General features: G+C 35.7%; 1 pseudogene; it reads right to left on the bottom strand.

The window, feature by feature from the left end:
* Positions 1-12,706: 12,706 nt before the first annotated feature.
* LOC123786578 (small ribosomal subunit protein eS27 pseudogene) lies at positions 12,707-12,964 on the bottom strand (annotated as a pseudogene).
* Positions 12,965-23,124: the final 10,160 nt, after the last annotated feature.

Genomic DNA, 23,124 nt, shown 5'->3' with positions numbered 1-23,124 from the left:
AATTTTTTTTTAATTTTATTTATTTATTTGAGAGAGAGAAAGACAGAGAAATCTGCAGAGAGCAGGAGCAGGGAGGAGAGGGTGAAGCAGACTCCCTGCTGAGTAGGGAGCTGGATGCAGGGCTCAATCCCAGGATCCTGGGATCATGACCTGAGCCAAAGGCAGATGCTTATCCAGCTAAGCCACCCAGGAGCCCCAAGGAACAAATATTTCAAAAGAATGTCTCTTTCTTACTTTGCTTAAAACTTATTCATTGTGAGTTGTCTTGTGTATGAAGAGAGAGAACTATGAGTGTTATGAAAAAACACTTAGATGACAAGACATTTTGATGCAGTCATTTGGACACTTATGTCTATTATGTGAAAGTTTTAAAAACTACGTGAAAGTTGTAGAATTTGGGGACACCTGAGTGGTTCAGTTGGTTAAGCAGTGGGCTCTTGATTTTGGCTCAGGTCATGATTTGGGTCCTGGGATCAAGCCCTATATCTGGCTCTACCCTCAGCAGGGAGTCTGCTTGAAGATTTTCTCTTCTTTCCCTCTGCCCCTCCCCCCCCCACACTCACATGCATGCTTTCTCTCTTTCTGTCTTTCAAATAAATAAATAAATCTTTTAAAAAATAGAAAAATTGTAGAATTTTTAATGCCACGTGGTACAAACCACAGACACCCTCATCATACCTTGTTTCTTACTCCATTCCTGACCTATACCACATCCTTTTGTTCATTTTCAAGTTGGGGAAGCTAGAATCACCATTAGGGTAATGCCCAAGAGTAGCTTTGGGTTGGATGCCCTGAGAGAAGGTACTATTTTGCCTCTGTGGGATAACACATGGAGGGTGTGGGTTCAGCATACATCCTGCCAGAACAGCTGAAAATGTACACGAAAGGTTTACCAGATGTCTCATCCATTCTCTCCTGTCTCAAATGTTCAGGATGATGCTATAGTTTTCAAAATGTTGCAGAGGCAGATTAAAATGTGCACTGCTTTCAAAGAGCATTTGAGGTAATGAAAAAGGCAGTGTGGACCTTCTTAATATGCTACTCTGTCAGAGAACTAAGGCTAGACTTCCAGGAATGATGCAAAGCAATAATGGTAGATTTCTGAATCCAGACATCATACCTTTTGCCAAAACTATGAACTCTAATATGATATAGTGAAGGGCAGCAGAATATGCCACCTCAAAATACGTCACTTGAGAATAAGAATTATTCTGAGCTAAAGGAACTTGAAAAAGTAGATGCAAGAAAGGCATCCTAATTTCCTCTTTCTTCCTGAAATTAGGAGATAAAACTCCCACATGAAATATGCTCTCCATTACCAGGAGAAAAGAAATATTCTTTGAAAGGGAGTCAAAGCCGAGAAAATTCTGTACACATTAAAATTATTGAATATATATATATATTTAAATTTCCCTTTACCCTCTCCATATATTTTTGTTACTTGCCCTTAATTGCCTCTCTTTGTTCAACTTAATATAAGAAAGCATTTAGCTTTTGCTATTCCTCTGGGTCTTCATTTTTTTATGAGGGCTCACACATCATGTAAAACTTATATTAAATACATGTGTATGTCTTTCTCCTGCTAATCTGTCTTGTACCAATTTAATTTTCAAACCCAGTAAAAAGCCTGAAGAGGATAAAGGTGAAGTTTTTGCTTTCTCTACAATAGTGCAGCAGAGTTAAAATTATGTTTCCGCTTCTCCCACTATACTACCTTTGTTCTCTGGCTAAGGGTACTAAATTTCCTTATTTATTTTCAGGATGTTGTAAAATATTAATCACAGGTGTTGGATAGGCAACACATTTTTTTCATGTTGGCAGATAAGAGAGAATGAATCAAAATGTAGAGTAAATGATATTTACTGAGCATCTACTATGTTCCAATGACCACACCAAGTTCCTTAGAGTTACTACCTCATTAATACTCAGAACAGTGTTAAAAATAATCATTATCTTTTTAACAGATGAGGAAACCAAGGTCTTGTAGATGTTGAACAATTTCCAAGTATATATAACTGATAAGTAAAATATCAAAATTAATATTCATGTGTAATTAACCCTAAGTCCTTTTACTTTTTTTATAATCACTTGCCACCTTCTAGAAAAAAACAAACAAAAACCCCAGTGCTTATTAAAGCGGAGAGACTTGAAATGCATTTATAAATATTTTTATAAAAAATAATGAAAATATCAAAAGTTCTGTGGCCTAAAATATGAAGTCTCAGTTATCTGAAAAATTAGTTTTTGTGGAACACGTCATTCTGTATCACTGGATAAATGAGGCATTGCTATGACCGAGAAAAAGAATAAAGTGAGTCACCAAATACTATGTGTGAACAGGGGTTTTTTGGGGTTTTTTTTTTGTTTTTGTTTGTTTGTTTGTTTGTTTTAAGATTTTATTTATTTGTTTGTTTATTTATTTATTTATTTATTTATTTATTTATTTATTTGACAGAGATATTTATTTATTTGACAGAGATAGAGACAGCCAGCGAGAGAGGGAACACAAGCAGGGGGAGTGGGAGAGGAAGAAACAGGCTCCCAGCAGAGGAGCCTGATGTGGGGCTCGATCCCAGGACTCTGGGATCATGCCCTGAGCTGAAGGCAGATGCTTAACGACTGCACCACCCAGGCGCCCCTGTGTGAACAGGTTTTTAAAACTTGTGTCTACTCTGCGTTTGGTAAAGGTTCATATCAACTGGATTTTACATCTGAAAATAATCATTTCAGCTGGTTCTAGTTTAAAAGGATGAATTCAACATTGACAGCATTGAGGGGATGTTGTATCCATATATTTCTACACTGAATTCAATGCTTTCTTGGATTCAATTAAAGGTAATTGAAACAAAGCCTGTCACATTACTGGCTGAAAAGTTACTTGTCAAAATTAACACAGCGGTGTACCTGGAAGATAAATACAACATTCCTCGAGATGCAGTGTAATAAAAAAACACTGATCTGAAGTGCAAACTGTCACACAACGAAGATACTTGGAAATAAGTTCCCGAAATACAAAGGAAAACATGAAGACAACATAAAGAACAATTGAAAAGAAGGTGAAAACCTACCAATCATATATCAATCTTAATGAGCTTTCAATCTCTTGAGATCTCTTTCCCAATCTTTCTGCAATTTTTAAGAGCTTAGAGATGTACACATAGGATGATATATTTTTTCACATATGGAATGCACACTTAAAAATTACAAATATGTTTATTGTGAAAGTAGTATTCTCATGTGCTGCTGGTGGTAGTATAAATTGGTGCAAATATCTCAGATATAATTGTGATAGATAATAAACAGGTAAATGTGAATATAAATATTTGAGATATTTATTTCCCAAACTTCCACTTCTAAGAATCTATGCAAAAAATATAGAATTATTTTATTCAACATTATTTATTATTATAAAAATGTAAAACATTCTACATATTTCACCTATACTGTTTCTAAGAGAGAATATATAAACATGAAGGTTTATCCAGATTTATTTTGAAATGTAAATAAATAATTTACATACATACTTTTAAAGCAAAAACATTCATGATCAAATTTCCTTAATTGATATAAAATGTAATTGCTTTCTTTTGGTAAGATTTGTTAAATTGGAGATTTATACTTAGAATGAAACCCAGAGAATGATTTAAATGACTTATTTTTTCTGTCACCTTATTTTGATCATTGACAAAAATTTTGTTTCCGTGAAAATAATAAGCAGAATGGAAACAGTGCTCTCAATACTACTTCCTACAATTTGGTGTATCCTGAGCCAGTTGTTTTGAGGTCACTTATTTCTAAGTCTGAACATTTTGTTCCCCCGATTGTTGAAATAAAAACAGTTTAATCCTAACAAGGTTCTAGAAAAACTTTGTCCCATTCAGGCAGCGGTCTTCAGTGTTTGGGAACCACATATGTAAGCACTACCACGATTATTATCTGTTACCAGTATGCCATCTTTGTCATCATCATCATCATCATCATCATCAGTATTGATTTTGTTTTATGGATCATAAATTCTGCTAAAGTTTTTACATGAATTTTGTTTCAACTAATGTTCGCTCTAACTTTATGAGAGTTCTATACACTAATTGTCACCACTCACAGATGAGTAGCAGAGGCTTAGCCGACTTATCCAAGATCACATAGGCAATGAATGTCAGAGGGTTCCAGAAGCCTGACCCTGGATCCTGCTTTATTACTTGTGCTTCAGAGCAATTGGAGCAACATCTGGTTGAATACATTTTCTACCTCACCTATCTCATTTATCTATTCTGGCACTAAAGCAAACTACCTTCCATGAAGCAGTCAAATATAGATTAATGTGAAACATAAAGACATCTAAAAATATTCTCAATAATTAAATTACCTCGGGAATAAATTGCTGTAAACTTCAGGACTTTGGTTGTGAAAGATGTAAGTGTATGTATGTATGCATGTAGAGGGAAGAGTATCAGTCAATAAACTATATTAGAACTTTTCTCTTCGAACATGGACATTTTCAGAGGCTACAGATTAATTGCAATAATATTTTCTTCCATCTTGAGTTATAAAGTCTTCTCATTTCCATGATCTTCCCAGTTTGGGGAATTTACCTGGGACTCTGTGAGAAAAGAATAAAGCCTGCCTGATATATTCTTTTTTTTTTAAAGATTTTTTTATTTATTTATTCGACAGAGATAGAGACAGCCAGCGAGAGAGGGAACACAAGCAGGGGGAGTGGGAGAGGAAGAAGCAGGGTCATAGCGGAGGAGCCTGATGTGGGGCTTGATCCCACAATGCTGGGATCACGCCCTGAGCCGAAGGCAGACGCTTAACCGCTGTGCCACCCAGGCGCCCCTGTCTGATATATTCTTTCTGCAGCAACTCAGGAGGCCAGGAACAGGTTTCTATAGATATTATACTTTATAACATAGATCTTATATGAATATAGTCATATGCAACTGAAATAGTCACAATAGCTATGATAAAGTGAAGTATTAGCACAAGAGTAATTAATTGAGTTTTATTAATTTTAGTTTGGGTTTAATCAGAAAATATAGATCTTTCATTTAATTTAATAACATTGCATATCGTGGTATGATTTTTAGACACAGAAAATGTAAAAAACACTTTTTGTTGTCACTTTTGTTTTACCATATGAGTGTAAGGATGCCACTTACTGTCTCTTTCTTAGGCGTGCCTGTACTTTCGGATATTGCCTGCAACTTTCTCCCTTTCCTATAAAGGTTTGCTGTGGTGGTTGTTTTCTGTCATTCTGTACAAATGTTTCCCTATCAGAAATAGCCACTTGCCCTTTGGATAAATAAAGTTTTGAATTTTTTAAAAAAATATGACAACAGTGTTTTCGTTACAAACATGAGCTTTCTGGTAATAGAGCTCATTCTTTTACATGTATCTGAAGGCTAGAAAGTTTTCATGGTGCTTTGAAGATGCTTGGCAAATTATTACTCTATTAAGATGGCCCCACATTTTCAACCAGATGTTTTGCTATGGTGGAGAAACAGTTTTACATACAACAGACTAAGAGCAGCTATACATTTTTCTGTTGAATTAAATATATGAGTTGTAATAATGTATCATCATCATAATTTGGAACCATTTTGTCATATTCTTCATAAATTTTCCTTAAGATGAGATGAAACTCTTAAAAATCTTTTTTTTTAAGATTTTATTTATTTATTTGACAGAGAGAGCCAGAGAGAGAGAGAGCACAAGCAGGGGGAGTGGGAGAGGAATAAGCAGGCTCCCAGCTGAGGAGCCTGATGTGGGGCTCGATCCCAGAATGCCGGGATCACGCCCTGAGCCGAAGGCAGGCGCTTAACAACTGCGCCACCCAGGCGCCCCTCTTTAAAAATCTTAAAAACTAAAGAACAAGGAGGCCAAAGACCTAGCCCTTCTAAGAATCCCTTGGCAAAACATATCCATGCTCTATTACCTGATGTCTAGTGTCTTCATAACAACTTACATTTATGTAAGAACACATTTGTCTAAGAATCTTCACATAGTCTCCCATTTGATCCTCAAAATAAAACCAAACAAAGGCAGAGCAGGTTCTATTCCCTTTTTGAAAGTTGAGAAAACATATATGCAAGGGATTTATTTGCCCAAAGTCACAGAGCTAATAAGTTTTAATGCAAAATTGCAGTTTCCTTTATCTTCTTTCTCTTTGCCTATTGATTAAAAATTCACATAGCGGGGGCGCCTGGGTGGCACAGCGGTTGAGCGTCTGCCTTCGGCTCAGGGCGTGATCCCGGCGATCTGGGATCGAGCCCCACATCAGGCTCCTCTGCTGTGAGCCTGCTTCTTCCTCTCCCAATCCCCCTGCTTGTGTTCCCTCTCTCGCTGGCTGTCTCTATGTCTGTCGAATAAATAAATTAAATCTTTAAAAAAAAAAAAAAATTCACATAGCGATACACACACACACACACACACACACACACACACACACACACATCTCTCCAATTCTTGACCACAATTACTAGGCATTTGTTAAGCAACTGCTTAATGCATGTCCTCATTTAAATATCATAGCCAGATAGAGTTGATACTATGATGTGTGAATTACACATCAGAAGAAATAACAGCACACATTGGTAGGTTCACCTCTATTACCTCTATCGTTAGCAATCATTTACAGTCAGAGGAGAGTTGATTCTGTTGTGACTTTGTGCATAACAACTGGTATAGTATTATATGTTTATAGTATGAAGATGAATATTTTATACTGTGGAAATCACAGTAATTAAACCAATATGAAGAGTCTGTCAACTGCTTAATATAATTTTAATTATAGAGAGAATTCCAACGAAGAATGGCAATGTATTCTATAGAATGCAGTCACCTGAAGTGGCCCGTGGTCATTAGGATCTGGTATTTCCCACAGGCTAAACATGTTTCATTTTTAAAAAAAGTGAGATCCTTAGTGGGTTCACTGATTCTCCTTGGATTAGGGAAATTCACTTGGAAAGTGGGTGCTGGTTATTATTCTTTATGGTGCCATTCATTTACATTCCTGCAAGGATTCTGAGTGTTCTTGCGATGGGTGTTTGTTATGCTGGAGATGTAACCCAGTCAATTGTGCAGGAAAGAAGATGAACTTTTTGAATACTGCGATTATTTATTTCAAGTAGACAGGCAAGCCATTCTCTCAGATGTAGCCCTGTAGTTAACCTTACAATGTGTATTTTCTTGTAAAGAGATGAAACAATTCCAGGGAATGGCTAGGAGGGAGCTTCCAGCAATTCTGACACCTGAATCTTTCAGTTGAAAGTTGTTGAAGGCTGTTATACATCTGTTAAATCAAGCATATTTTGCAAAATTTAGAAAAAGAAGAGAGTTTGCATCACTTATAACGTGAGAAACTTTTCTTTCAATTTGCTTCTCCTCTTAACTTTCTTTTCTTTTAGTTAATTTTCCTCTTACAACAGGATCGTAGGACTGAGCTACTGAATGCTGCCTCTAACCTCCAATTCCCCAAGAAAGGCTTTCTGTTTCTGTTCTGAATAACAAAATATTTTCCTGTATATTTTCTCTTTGGAACATAATGTAGTGCAATGGTTCCCAAGCGTTAGTGTACATAAAAGTCACTTGAAACCTACAATCACAATGCAACATTCTGGACCTCACCCTCATATTCCAAATCACATCCAGGGATCTTTTAACACGGAAGATGTTTATGTAATGTTTTGGGGAAGCACGCTGAATTAGAATAGTCTAGAGCTTGGATTGAGAAACCACAGCCAACAAGCCAAATCTAGCTTGATGCTTGTTTCATTAAGTAAACTTGTAATGAAACAGAGCCAAATTTGTTTGTTGACATATTGTCTATACTTCACTTTTGTTACAAAGCAGAGTTGAGTAGTTATGACACAGAATTGTAAAGTCTAAAATATTTGCTCTCTGTTGACCCCTGGTCTAAAGTCCTGAAATATATTTGTATTATGTGTTCAGGCTCTTGTACTAAATATCATCAGATACTACCATGATCAAAAATGAAATATTACCATCTCAGACATACTTACCATCCACTTGGGCCTTCAAATTCCTCCAAAAACTTCCCTTGCCATGAACCCTGATCTAAATGAACTCAAGTGAGCATAAAGGCAGCATCCCCTCATATTATAGTACTAAGGATATCGATTAGATGAGCCTGCGTACATATCATCCACTCCCTCTCCAACTCTAACTCTAACTTGAAAAGATGGTGTATCTCTGAAGGTAGCTAATTGTTTCTGGATCTATCCTGTGGGGACGGGGGAGAATTTTAGAACATGTAGTTGACTAACTTTGTGCTTATCACCTGGAGTGGTCTTGATACTGTGAGATAGTAAACCTTGGACAGTGCAGATATTTCAACCTGCAACCATGAGCTGGATACATGTTATAAAATTATCTATTTGTGATAACTGCATATTGTTGCTTGTTCTAATGATTATCCCAATTTACTAACATTTTTAATCATGTAGTTTAAATGTCCTTTCTGACCGCCAGGTATATCAACCTTTAACTTACAATTTCAAACCCCATCCATTGTACACTGCTTACCTTACAACCATCTTAAATGTCAAAAGATTATTTGAAGAATAATAGATAAAACCTACCAAAATTTGATGAAAAATTTAAATCTATAAATGCAAGACATGCAATGAGCTCTAAGTAGGAAAAAAAAAAAACAGAAGAGATCACAGGGTGACATATTGTAATGAAATGGCCAAGGACAAAGGAGTATTTTGAAAGTCACAAGGGAGGCACTGGTTACATGCAAGAGAATCTCAATAAGATTATTAGCTGATTTCTTGTGAGAAGGTAAGAAGATAGTGGGATGGTAAGAAGGCAGTGGGATGATCTATTTAAAGTACTAAAGAAAAAAAATTCCGGAAAACAAAAAATTCTATACCCATCAAAGCTCCCCTTCAAAGTTGAGGGAAAAATCAAAAGATTCCAAGATAAACAGTAAACCAGGAGTTTATTATCAATAGATCTTAGGGGAAATACAAAAGAAAATCTTTTAGTTTGAAATGAAAGAATGTTAGACAGTAACTCCAAGACATATGAAGACTTAAACTCTGCAATGAAGGTAAATACATGGGGAAATATAAAACTCAGTGTCATTGTTATTGTATTATTATGTTAATATTGCATAATACACATATTAATTATATTAATATTTTATTATTTTTAAAATTTTCTATAGGATTTAAAAGACAATTGTATAAAAATGTTTATGTATCCATGACATTAAGCACATGATGTATGAAGATATAATGTGTGGCATCAGTAATGAAAAAGACCAGAGGGGGGTCAAGAACGGAGCTGTACAGAAGTAGCATTTTTGTATGGGGTTACACTTAAGTCAGTGTTAATTCAAATTAGATAGTTTTAACTTTAGGGTACTATATGTAATCCCCATGGTAACTGGAAAGAAAATATCTATAGAATATTCATGAAAGGAGATGAGAAGAGAACTAAATGTATCACTACAGGACATCAGCAAAATGATGGACTAGGAAGACTCCAGGCCTTCATTCCTCCATGAAAATACCAAACAAACAACATAAAGACCAAAGTAACTGTGTGGGAACACTAGATATCGATCAAGAAGCTGCAACACCTAAGTGATTGCCTAAACATGAGAAAGCCACATTCAACAGGGCTGGAAACTGCATTTTTGTTATCTTTAGTGCCACCCCCGTACCCAGAAAATCTTGGCAGGGTCACAGTCCCAGGCTCCTCCTTCAGGATGGAAATACAGAAAGGAAACTTGCTTGCACAATCTGGCTTCTTTTTTTTTTTTAAGATTTTATTTATTTATTTGAGAAAGAGAGAGAGAGAGAGAACACAGGCAGGGGGAGGGGCAAAGGGAGAGGGAGAAGCAGACTCCACACTGAGCAGGAAGCCCAATGCAGGGCTTGATCTCAGGACCCCAAGATCACCACCTGAGCCAAAGGCAAACACTTAACCGAATGAGCCCCCCAGGCGCCCCCATTCTGGCTTATTTAAGAACTGCTCAAGAGTCTGGTTTCTCTCTCTCCTAACTTGGAGCACTGATGGGAATGGTGGCAGTTTGAATATCAGAATGGAGTCCACTAAAAACAATGAAAGGCACTGAGGTAGAAGAGTGATGCAGGGAACCCTGATGCATGCTTGCCTGGGGCCAGAGATTCTAAGAAGAGGAATACAACAACACACCTGTGGTTCTGAGAAGAAGCAAAAGTAAAACTATGAGGAAAATTAAGACTTTTAAAAAATAGCAATGCATACCAGAGAACTGGGGGAAAAAAACAGAAAACAAAAGAAAACAAAACAGTCTATCCCATTGGGTAGTAAGAAGGGCACATATTGCATGGTGCACTGGGTGTTATACGCAACTAATGAATCATTGAACCTTGCATCAGAAACCAGGGATGTACTGTATGGTGACTAACATAATGTAATAAAAAAACATTAAAAAAAAAAGAAAACAAAACAAAAACACACATCTACAGATTCAGGGAAGACACATCCTGCATAATAATTAGAAAGGACCCTGCATGTTTACACCAGGCTGATTAGTGAAGGCCAGACTGCAAAGACTGAGGAAAGTTTTTGTTTTGCAAATGCCCAATTTTCAACAAAATATAAAACATACAAATAAACTGGGAAATACCACTCACTTATATAAACAAAATAAATCAGAAACTGATCCTAAGAAAATTCAGCCTTCTGACTTATTTAATAAGGAATTTGAAAAACTTTCTTAAATATGCTTAATGAGCTAAAAGAAAATAGAAACTAAATATATTAAAATGCAATATATTGGGGTGCCTCTGTGGCTCAGTCAGTTAAGAGGCTGGTTCTTGATTTTGGATCAGGTCATGATCTCAGGGTCCTGGGATCAAGCCCCACATGGGGTTCCATGATCAGTGAGGGAGTCTGCCTAAGGATTCTCTCTCTCTCTCTGCCCCTCCACCAGTTCTCTCTCTCTCTCTCTCTCTCTCTCTGTCAAAAATAAATAAATGAATGAATAAATAAATAAATAAATAAATAAATAATAAAGTCTTTAAAAAATAGATAAGGCACAATATATTAACCAAATGAGAATATAAGCCAAGATATATAAATTATTTTTTTAACCAAACCAAATCAAAATTCTGAAGATAAGAAGCATAATAACCAACTTGAAAAAATCAGTAGAGGGGTTCAACAGCTGACTAGAGCACTCAGCATAAAAAATTCAGGGAATTGAATTCAGATCGTTTGAAATCATTGAGTCTGAGGAGCAAAAAGAAAAAAAAATGAAGAAAAGTGAATAAAACTAAGAGATGTATGGGACACCATCAAGTAGACCCACATCTGTGTATGTAAGTCCTGGAAAGAGAGCAGGAAAGGGGCAGATACTTTACTTGAAGAAATAGTGGCTGAAAAGTTTCAAACTAGAGGAGACAAATACAAAATACAAGTACAAGAAGGGAACAAAATGTGAGTAGAAAAAACCAAAGAGATTCACACTGAGACACATTGTGATCAAACTGTCCAAAGTTGTAACGGAGAGAGAATCTTGAATGTGGTGAGAGAAAAGTGACTTGTCATATACAAAGGAAGTTGTATAAGATAATAAGCTGTCTTCTCAGCAGAAATCTTGCAGGTAGAATGCAGTGGGATGAAATATTTAAAGTGCTGAGAGGAAAAAAATAACAAAAAACCCTAATAATTCTTTAACTAGCAAAAGTGTCCTTCAAAATGATAAGTAACTTAAACTTTCCCAGATAAATAAAATCTGGGGAAGTTCATTACTGGTTTCCATTGAAGGGAGTCCCTTCAAGTTGGAAAAAAACAAAATAGTGGACAGTACCTGATAGAGATAAATATATGAAGCAATATAAAAACTGTATTATTATCAATTTCTTCTTAATGGGTACGTATATATAAAGATATAACCAGTGATATAAATAATGAAGTGGGGAAGAAGCAGGACTGTAAAAGGTAAAAATTTACTTAATGTGATTGAAATTAAATTATTATCAATTAATATCAATTATCAATTAAGTTGTTTTATGTAATCCCTTGGCAATCACAAAGAAAAAATATATAGAATATATCACAGAAATAATCTTAATACAGGGAAAGTAAAGCTAGAAGAAAGGAGGGACAAAAAAGCTATAAGTCATAAGCAAAAACCAAAAGAGCAAGTCCTTCCCTATCATCAATTACTTTAAATTTAAGCAGGTTCAAGTCTCCAATTAATACACATACATTAGCAGAATGGATAAGAAAAAACACAGTATCCAACTATATAATATCTATAAGAAACTCACTTTTGATCTAAGGGAAAACTTGTGTTGCAAATGAAACAAGAAAAAAAAATATTCCATATAAATTGTAACCAAACAAAAATAGGAGTGGTTATATTAATATTTAAAAAATGAAATTATTTAGTCATTACATAATAATGGAAGTGTCATTTCTTCAAAAGATACAATTACAAACACATATGCACCAAACCCCGAGCTCCTTTATATCTGAAGCCAACATTGGTACAACCAGGTAGTATAGGAAGCTCCATAATAATAGTGGAAGACTCCTATGTCTACTTTAAGTAATGGATAGAACAACATAGAAGGTCAATACAGAAACAGAGGATATCAATGACAGTATTAATAAACTAGACCTAAAAGACATTTTTTAATCCAAAATCTACTTATTGGGATAGTTTCCCATTCATCTTGATTTAGCAGTAAAAGTGCTGCTTCCATCTGAAGGAGCATCCTTTTGTGAGCCTAGCTTTTCCTCCTGTAGGCTGGAAAAGGAAAGAGGAGCAGCCAACACACAAAATTACAGTTTGTGCATGCCTAATGATGATGGTGATTTTGTAGCATCCTGGTCACTTAACATGGATGAAGTAGGAGTTGGGGCTCTGCAGCAGGCATTCCTTCTTGTGCTTCTTCTCTTCTGGGGACAGGTGGAAGAGGTCCTTTGTGAAAGGCATGTACTCACAGGGAGGTCATCACTGCTGGAAAGTCTGGACCTAAAAGACATTTATGGAACACTACACTCAACAACAGTAGATTGCACAGTTTTCTCAAATACATATGGAATATTCTCCGTGATAGACCATATGTGTAGCCACAAAACAATTCTTAATACATTGAAAAAACACTGAAATAAAATAATATATCTTTTCAATCACAATGGACTTAAATTAGAAATTGATAACAGAAGGAAAACTGAAGGTCTGAAAAATGTCTGGAAATTGAGCAATATATACTTAAACAATGGTTCAAAGACATCATAAGGAATTTAGAAAATATCTTGAGACAAATGAATATGAAAACACAGCCTAATAAAACTTATGGGATGCAATGAAAACAGTTCTGATACAGGGCATTTATGGCTATAAATGCTTACATTTAAAGAGAACAAATATCTCAAACCAACAATCTAAATGTTTACCTTAAGAAACTAGAAAATAAGAATGCACTATACCTGAGACTAGCAAAAGGAAGAAAACAATACTGTGAGCAGAGATAAACAAAATAGAGAATGGAAAATAAATGAAACGAAGGGTTAGTTCTTCAAAATGATTGAGAAAATTAATAAACAATTAGCTAGACTAAAAAAAGAAACAGAAGACTCAAAAAAAAAGGATATTGTCAGAATACTATGAACAACTTATACTGAAAAATTAGATAATCTAGATAGCAAGAATTAATCATGAAGAAATAGAAAGCGGTACTGAAACTGGTAAGGAGGTTGAACTAGTAATAAAAATTTCCCAAGCAACAAAAAGCAGAAAACCAGCAGTCATTACTAGTAAATTCTACCAAACATTTAAAGAAAAATAAATACCAACACTCTTTGAGTTCTTAGTAAAAAATTGAAGAAGGGGGAACACTTCTAAACTAACTCCACGAGGCCAGTATGTCAGGCTCCCTGCTTAGTGGGGAGTCTGCTTCTCCCTCCTCCTGCTTGTGTTCTCTCTCTCTCTCTGTCAGATAAAAAAGTAAAATCTTTTAAAAACAATCAGTACACAAAGACCAATAATATTTCTATATACTAACAATGTGCCACTTGAAAAATAATTAAGGAAACAATTACATATAACATATAATCAAAAAGAATTAAATACTTAGGAATAAATTTAACCAGCAACATGACAAGTTGTACACAGAAAACTAAAAAAAAAAAAAGTTGTTGAAATCAGTTAAAGAAGATGCAGATAAATGAGAAGACTTCCCATGTATACTGAATGGAAGACTTAATGGTATGATGTCAATAGTATCCTAGTGATGTACAGATCCAATACAATCCCTATCAAAATCCCAATGATGTTTTTCCTCAGAAGTAGAAAAATCCATCTCAAAGGGATGCATCCATCAAGGGGCACTGAATAGCCAAAACTACCTTGAAAAAGAGAAACAAAATTGGAGGTCACATATTTTTTTTTTTACCTCAAAATTTATTACAAAGCTACAGTAATCAAAATAGTGTAGTATTGGGTTAGAGATAAACATAGACCAAGAAAGTAGAATGGGATCCAGAAATAAATCCTAACATGCTCAAATGATTTTCATCAAAGCTGCGAAAATCATTCATGGAAAAAGGAAAACAAATGGTGTTGGGAAAGCTTGATATCTACATGTAAAATAAGTGAAGCTGAACTTTTCCCTTACACCATATACAAATATTAATCCATAATGGATCAAAGACCTAAGTGTAACACCTAAAACTATTAACTCAGAAGGAATCATAAGGGAAAAGCTTCATGACACTGGATGTGAGAATGATTTATTGGACATGTCACAAAGTACAGGAAAAATAAACAAAACAGATAAATCGCATTACCTAAAATTTAAATTTTCTGTGCACCACAATCAACATAATGAAAAGCAAGCCATGGAATCAGAACTACTTGCAAATCATGTATATGATAAGGGATTCATATCTAGAATATATAAAGAACTTCTTTCCAGGGCACCTGGTTGGCTCAGTCATTTGAGTGATTAACTCTTGCTTTCAGCTCAGGTCATAATCTCAGGGTCCTGGAATCAAACCCCAGGTCAGGCTATCCACTTAACACACAGAGTCTGCTGGAGATTCTCTCCCTCTCCCTCTGCTTCTCCCCTGCTCATGTTTGCTCTCTCTCTCTCACTAGAATAAAAATAAACACAATCTTAAAAAAAAAAAACTCATTTGCTTTAGTAACAAAAATCAAACAACCTAATTAAGAAAAAAAGGGCAATTTTTTGGATAGGATACGGATTTGGATAGACTTTTCACCAAAGAGAAATGCAAATGACCAAAAAGCACATGAAAAGATGCTCAACATCACTATTAGGAAAATACAATTCAAAACTACAGTGAGATACCACCTCACACACTCCAGTTTGGCTATTTTAGAGACAGAAAAGAAGAAAGAATATAAATGTTAGTAAGGATGTGGAGAAATTGGAACCCTTGTATACTGTTGCTTTAGAATATAAAAAAGGTACAGCCATTATGGAAAACAATGTCATGACACCTCAAAATATTAGAAATAAAATTCCCACATGATTTGGAAATTCTACTTCTAAAAGATTTGAGAGTTTCAAAGAGCTATTTGTACATTCATGTCTGTTGCAGCACTATTCACAATAGCCAAAATGTAGGAACAACTCAAGTGCCATCATCAGATGACTAGAAAAACAAAATATGGTATATGCATATTATGTATGTAATGGAATATTATTCAGCCTTAAAATGATGGGAATTCTGACACGTGCTAAAATGTTAGGAATATAGATGAAGCTTGAAGACATTATGCTGAATAAAATAAGCCAGTTACAAGAAGACAAAAAGAGAAAAAGATACTGTGTGATTCCACTTACATGAGGTCCCTAGAATGGTCAAATTCATAGAAACAGAATGTAAAAGAGTTGCTGCCAGAGACAAGAAACGGAGAGTGGTTGTTTAATGGGTATGGTGTTTCTACTTAGAACAAGGAAACAGTTCTGAAAACAGGTAGTGGTGATAATTGTATAACATTGTAAACACACTTAATGCCAGGGAATTCTTTTTTTTTCTTTTTTTTTAGAGAGGGGGTGGGGAAAGGAAGAGAGGGAATCCCAAGCAGGATCTACACCCAGCATGAAGCCCAACATGGGGCTTGAACTCAGGACCCTGAGATCATGACCTGACCCAAAATCAAGAGTAGGGCGCTTAACCAACTGAGCCACCAGTGCCCCTACTGCATTGAATTCCTAAAGTGATACAATGCTAAATTTTATTTTATGAATATTTTACCAGAGTTAAAAAAAAATAAATGGAGGAGGGAAAAGAAGGAAGGGAGGGAAGGAGAGAAGAGAGAGATACCTGGTTTAATCCTAAGTAAGCTATACATTATATAAGTTCTTTAGGAAGTAACTTAAGCTCCCACAACCTGATTTTGTGCTTTTTAAAAATATCTGGTTTTAGGTTTGTTTAAATTTTATACCAAATATCTGATATATCTCTCTTCAGTATAACAAACAAAACCAATTGTTTCAAGGAGACTTTGTGGTAACCTACAAATATAAAATGCCATAATATAAAATATATATTTATGTGTTTTTAAGATTGTACACAGCTTGATACAGGTAACATATTTCATACTTTCTTCTGCCACTCAGTGTAATAGTACAGTTGACATAGCTACCATTATTTAGTTGTTTTGAATTTCATTTGATCCAGATTAGTTTACTAAAATTTACTAACTGGAACACAAAGGGATTTAATGATAACCTAGAGAATTTAATCTATTGTGAACTTATCTGTTTCTAGGTTTTAGCATATTAAAGGATTTTACTTAAAGAAATCTTCAGGGAGAGTCTAGTCTCTATGGTTATGTGATCATTAAAAATTGAGGGTTTCCAAGGATGAACAGAAAAAGTACTTGATTATTTCTAGGACTAGTACTGTGGTACTGTGGGTGTCATTGAAAATACACAGAAAAAAGAAACTGTATCTTCCAAAACTTAAAAGCACTGAACCAATTGGAAACTGAAAAGAAGTGGAATATTGTTAGTAGTCTCCAAAACAGCGGATTCACCAAAGTTAACAGGAATCTACAGAGTAACTGTGGTGAATAGTTTGCCAATAGCACTCTGAGCCAAAAATATATCAAATATGTGGATGGTATCTTAAAGTTATTCTTTATTTTAATTAAGGCACAACTGCCCAAATTCTTATTGAATAAAGCCCATTTGTAATATTTGCATCTTATTCTTGGAACATTTTAGCTTTTTATTGTCACTGTTTACATGAAATGCACTGTAATATAAATGGCTTTCGTAAGAGTTGCCAACTTCCAACCACCTGCTGTGTGCTGACAGCCTTAGCAGCAATTCTACTGCTGCAAAGTGATATTCAATTGCAAGATCTTCTGTCAGATCCACAAATCGTTCTTTTAGGTTATGCGGTTTTTTGGAATAAAATCGTATTTACTAATCCTTCTTTGCCATCTCTCAGTCTTCCTGGTATTACTCGCTCTGATTGATTCCACCAAGGCATCGGACAAGCAGAAATATGATCCTGTTTGGAACCCTCATTTTCCTGCAGTTCACATAGGGAATAGCAACTGAAAAGTGTATGGTTTGGAGAGGTTGCCGATGGAAACAGACCTGATGATAGAAAGTTCAGTGTGAAGTAGAAATGTCCTGCTGCCATTCAGCCATGTTTGCGCCGTGTTGGCAACAACGTCTCATTGTGGCCCTTGGATCTGTAACAACGTTAATGGACTAGAGTCAGAAAGAAAGGATTCAGGAAGCCCCACAGTGAATCTGGTGTGAGGAAGTACTTGTGGGGATAACAGATAATTTCTCTACATACCAAGCCATGTTGCTATTACACAAATCCTTGTACACAAATTCTTCATTGGTGACCACCTTGCAGCAGTTAAATTGCATATGCCCAGAGGGTTCCAGAAGCCAATGTAAATATTTAAGCAATCCATGAATACATGCCTAGGTGCATATGGGTGGTCATTGGGAACTGTGGGCAATTGGACAGTACTTGCCATATTTCAAAGATACAGCTGCTTCTCAGCTCTTGCCCATCATTTCCATGCTAGTGTAGGAGCCTACATATCAGATTCTCAGGTGTTTATTTGTCTTTCGTGAAAAGTCAGAAATTTTATATTTTATATAAAATATTCTGAACTCCCAAGCCAGAGAAGGCAAGGCAACATGTGAGTTGCAGCTGGAGATCTGTCTTAATGGGCACAGAGCAAGATAGACAACAGCAAATAATGTATTTGCCCGACTGGAGAGGGTGGGGGTAATAAACAATAAAAAACAGCATGTACTGCTTTTTTATTCCTTTAAATGATATTGCATACCTTTGATCTCCACATTTACCACATTTCATGTTATTTTGTCCACATCACATTTTTTTTAAAGATTTATTTATTTGAAGAAAGAGAGAGAGCATGAGCAGGAGAGGCAGAGGGAGAGGGAGAGAGAATACCAAGCAAATGCCACACTGAGTGCAGAGCCCAAGGCAGGGCTTGATCTCACCACCATGATACCACAACCTGATCAGAAAACAAGAGTTGGATGCTTAACGGACTGTGCCACCCAAGGACCCCAGTCCACGTCACAGTTTTGACACAAGCAATTGCTCTTTCTTTTTAAATTTTTATTCTTTTAAATTTAATTCATTGATTTATTTTTGTTTTCTTCTCCTTAAAGCACTAACTTTCATTTGGATCTTAGGATGTTACCCTCTTCTGGTTTCTTCTAGTCCTATTGTCTGTCCTTAGTCTACTGTGTTGGATCCCCTCCTTCAAAGTTCAGTCTCATCTGACATGTTCTTTCTCTCATGTCCCATGGTCTCAAATATCTATATGTCCATTGTCTCAAATTTATGCCTCCCTTCACCAAATATACTCCAAATGCTAAGCTGCTAATCACTTACCTACTCAATAATTCTATTGGTTATCTCCAATTATAATCTCAGACTTAACATTTCAAAACCAAAATTTAAAATTTTACCCTGAGTTGCTCTACTTTAGGCTTCAACATTTTACTAAATGGTACCACTACACACACACACACACACACACACACACACACACACACACACGTGTGCATGCGTGTGTGCACACAGACACTCAAACACTTGCTTTCTTTATTTTTCCACAAGAAGATAACTTACATGAGTTCAGGTAGCTGTGATAAGCCATATCCCTCAATAGCATCTCACACCAACTTACTCCCATCTCTTATCTTGCTGTCCTACTGTTTTTCCTCATTGCTCAAAACTCAGCCTGGCTTCACTCTTATTGATGTATACTACCACCATTCAGAGATACATTACTAATCATTTGTTCTTTCTTTACATATATTTCCATTATTGAATGCCAAATTTCATTGCATTTCCCTATGTTTCTATCCCTTCCAATATAGTGTGCTGGCACAGGGCTGGCCTATGTCAATCAATCAATAATTTTTTATTGAATGTATAATTTTGCAGATATGTGGCTAAAACATCTGTTGATAACACAAGCAAACACAAGAAGCACAGAGGTAAAATCACATAACAATTCTGATGGATGGAGGTTACTGCCTGAAAGACTGTGCATAGGGCAGACCAAACTCAGTAAGAACAAAGACAAGAACAGATTTATGGAGTTTCATTGGCCTGGTAACATAAAGCAAACACAGGTAAGGCAGACCTTTCTAGTCCTGCACTTGTATCCCCTCTGGAGTCTCACAAGAGAGAAGATCGGTCTTTGAGACAAGTGCCCCTTGTGATCACCAGGCTACTGAAAGTACTTGGTATTAATTATACCTCCCTTAAAATGCAACCCAAAGCATGTGCCTTGAATGAGGTCTGTCCACAACAATGCTTCAAAATTTACAAAGGGATATTAATGTAGTGAAGTAGAAAAAGCATGGGCTTTCACAAATAAACTTGGGTCTGAAGTGCCAGTTCAGCTACTTCCTAGTTGTAGAATTTGGAAAAGTCGATTAAAATCTCTATACTCCCTTTTTATGAAAAGAGGGATAATGATAATTACTAATAGGTTTGCTATGAGCATTAACTAAAATCATGCATGTAAATAGCCTATTATGAGGAAAGAATTACACAGTTTAAAAAATTAAACCAGAGCTTACTGCTCAATATGGACCATAATCATAATCATGTGGATGCTCACCAGGCTTGGTTCCTCCCACAGACGGAACATCCACTGACACTCACTGCATGATGGTCTGCTCACAAGGACTTGTATTTTCCGAATACCTATTATGTGCCAGGTGCATGATCCAGGATGCTAGAGATATGAGAAGAGGCTCTGTCACAACTTTTAAAAGGTCTGGAAATAGGGGTTCCTGGGTAGCTCATTAGGTTAAATGTCCTGCTCTTAGTTTTGGCTCATGTCATGATCTCTTGGATCATGGGATCCATGATCTCATGGGTCATGGGATCGAACCCTGTGTGGGGCTCTGCACTCAGCAGAGAGTCTGTTTGAAAGATTCTCTCCTTTTGCCCTCCCCTCACTCACATCAGTGCTCTCTCCCTCAGATAAATTAATAAATCTTAAATAAACAAATAAATGACTTAGAGACCTGTGAATAGCAAGCATACAGATGTATACATAAATATGTCATAAACAATAAAATATATTTTTTAATTATTGATTTGTCAAATAAGATGGATACTATGTTTATGTCATAAAATTAATAACACAATATAATTCATTTTGTTAATAATTGCTCTGCACCTGCATCATATGAGGCACTGTGCTAACATCTAAGGGTGCACAAGTCATAAGCATTGGTCTGAAGGAAATGATTAAATTTCCTTATTCAAGTTGGCAGCATTAAAATACAATCATTACCTGTGTCTCAAGATCCCTAGATGATAAAGAACCAAACCAAAAGGAATTGCCTAGGACAACATAAACTGTGTGGTCAATTGATTAATGACACCTCCCACCCCAAGTCAATGATGTTCACATTCTAATCCTTGGAACCTATGGATATGATACCCTAAACAGCAGAAGTGACTTTGTTGACATGATTAAATTAAGGGTATTGCTATAGGAAGACTATCCTGAATTATTAGGTGGACCCAATGGAATTATAAGCCATTAGAAGAAGGAGGAAACCATGTCAGACACAGAGTTGGCAATATGTTGATGGAAACAGATGTCTTGATGCTGGGTTTGAAAGTAGAGGCACCATGAGCCAAGGAGTGCCGATAACCTAGAGAGGGTGTATGAGACAAGAACATGGACTGTCCCCTAGAGCTCCCAGGAGTTACACGGCTCTGCCAACATCTCAACTTTAGTCCTCTGAAGGCCATTTCAGATTCCTGATCTCTAAAACTATAAGATAATGGATTTATGTAGTATAATTCACTAATTTTGCATGAATTTACTATAGCAGCAATAAGCAACTAATGTAGATATATTTGGGGCTCCTCAGTGAATTAGATTCTTTAAGACACTAAAATAGTAAAAGTAATTAGAAACATGCTAATGGGTAACACAGTGAGGAGATCCCCAGCCCAATATATCACCAGGTAGGAATCAGAGTTGGCTAAACTATGAAAGTAATTCAAAGTCAATCGATTAAATAGTTAAGAAGATAAATTATTAAATAGAAGTTGTTCCCCAAATTTCTCTCACAACAACCAAGCATCACCATGTAACATGAAAAAAATCCAAGTATAACAAAAAATAAAACAGAACACTTGATTTCCAAGGAAGCAGAGGCACCTGAATGAGCATAAACAAATAAACACACAAATAACTGTTATCTCAGAGAGCTTCGAAAAATGTTTGCTTCTATTAAATGAGATCAATCAGAAAATTTAAAGAAAAAATCTAGAAGAGTAGAAATACGTGGGAAAATCTATTACTTGTAGGTAAATTTGGGGAAAAACTATACAGTTAGTCCTCCCTCCCCCCAAAAAGGCAAAGAAGACAGAAATTTTGGGACAATGAAAATACAGGTAATTAACCTAGAAGTCCTAATATCCTTCTACAAAAAGTTCCCATAAAAAGTCAGAAAAAAAGGAAGAAAAAATATCAAATAAGTAATATAGGAACATTTCCCAGACATGAAGAAAAACATGAGGATTCTTATGGAAAGTTCTCAGTAAGTACCAAATGGGATAAATACAAAAATAACTTCTACCTCCACCAAGATTAAACAGAAGATACTACAAATGTTCAGGGAAATCAGAAAAAGTAAGAAAAAAAGAGACAGAGACAGAGAGAGAAGGGAGAAAGGGAGAGGGAAAGGAAGGAGGGAGGAAGGAAGAAAGAATTAACAAGTAATGTTAAATTCCTCATTAACAATCTTGGATGCCAGAAATAAATAAAGCAGCCTTCAAAGTTCTTGAGGGAAAACAATTTGAACATACTATCCGATACCATGATAAAACAATAGTCAACTTTGATAGGGCAAAGATAAAGTCATGTTCAGACTTGTGAGGATTCAAAAAGTGTATTTTCCATGCACACTTTCTAAAGAAATTTCTATAATCTGGTCCAAAACAAAACAAAAACCAAGAAAAAGATAGACTTCCATGGTAAATGAGGAGTGGAACTTATCCAAAAATCCATCTGGAGAGAGGGCAGAATGCAAACCAATCAGTGGGCTTAGTAAACAGTCCAAACTGAATCAGGAGTGCATTGATAACATTTCCAGTAAAAATGAAATAGGTGGTATTCAAATATATAAGAAGCTAGATTGTCTATAATGATACAGTAACAGTGACATAGTTTTTTACTAACAAAATTTTATTTTAAAAATGGAGACCTCAGAATAAATCCTGAACTGCATAAGAAATGGACAATCTGACCCTAAAGCTGACCATAGCAACCTGCGGAAGGAAAAGTCAAGAGTTAATTATCATCACCAAATAGACTGAAATTTCCACTCTAAGGACATGGTTGACAGAATTTGTAAAGACGGAGCTGGGGAGAAAAGTATAGTAAAGGGTTTAGATTCCTATATGTTTACATTGGCAAGTCGTGATCAAAAAATACACCTCAAAGAAATATCTGGAAGAAAATGCTTCAGTATATGCTTTTAATTCATTATATTTACAAAAATTTTAAATGATATTAAAACTCGATATCAGGAAAAGTGGCGTGGAAAGACAACATAAATGAACTAA

Source organism: Ursus americanus, chromosome 1, assembly GCF_024610735.1.
Source record: "Ursus americanus isolate L20-20 chromosome 1, mUrsAme1.1.p, whole genome shotgun sequence".
NCBI lineage: Eukaryota > Metazoa > Chordata > Mammalia > Carnivora > Ursidae > Ursus > Ursus americanus.
Note: the sequence above shows the minus strand (reverse complement) of the source record. Positions and strands in the feature narration are given on the sequence as shown.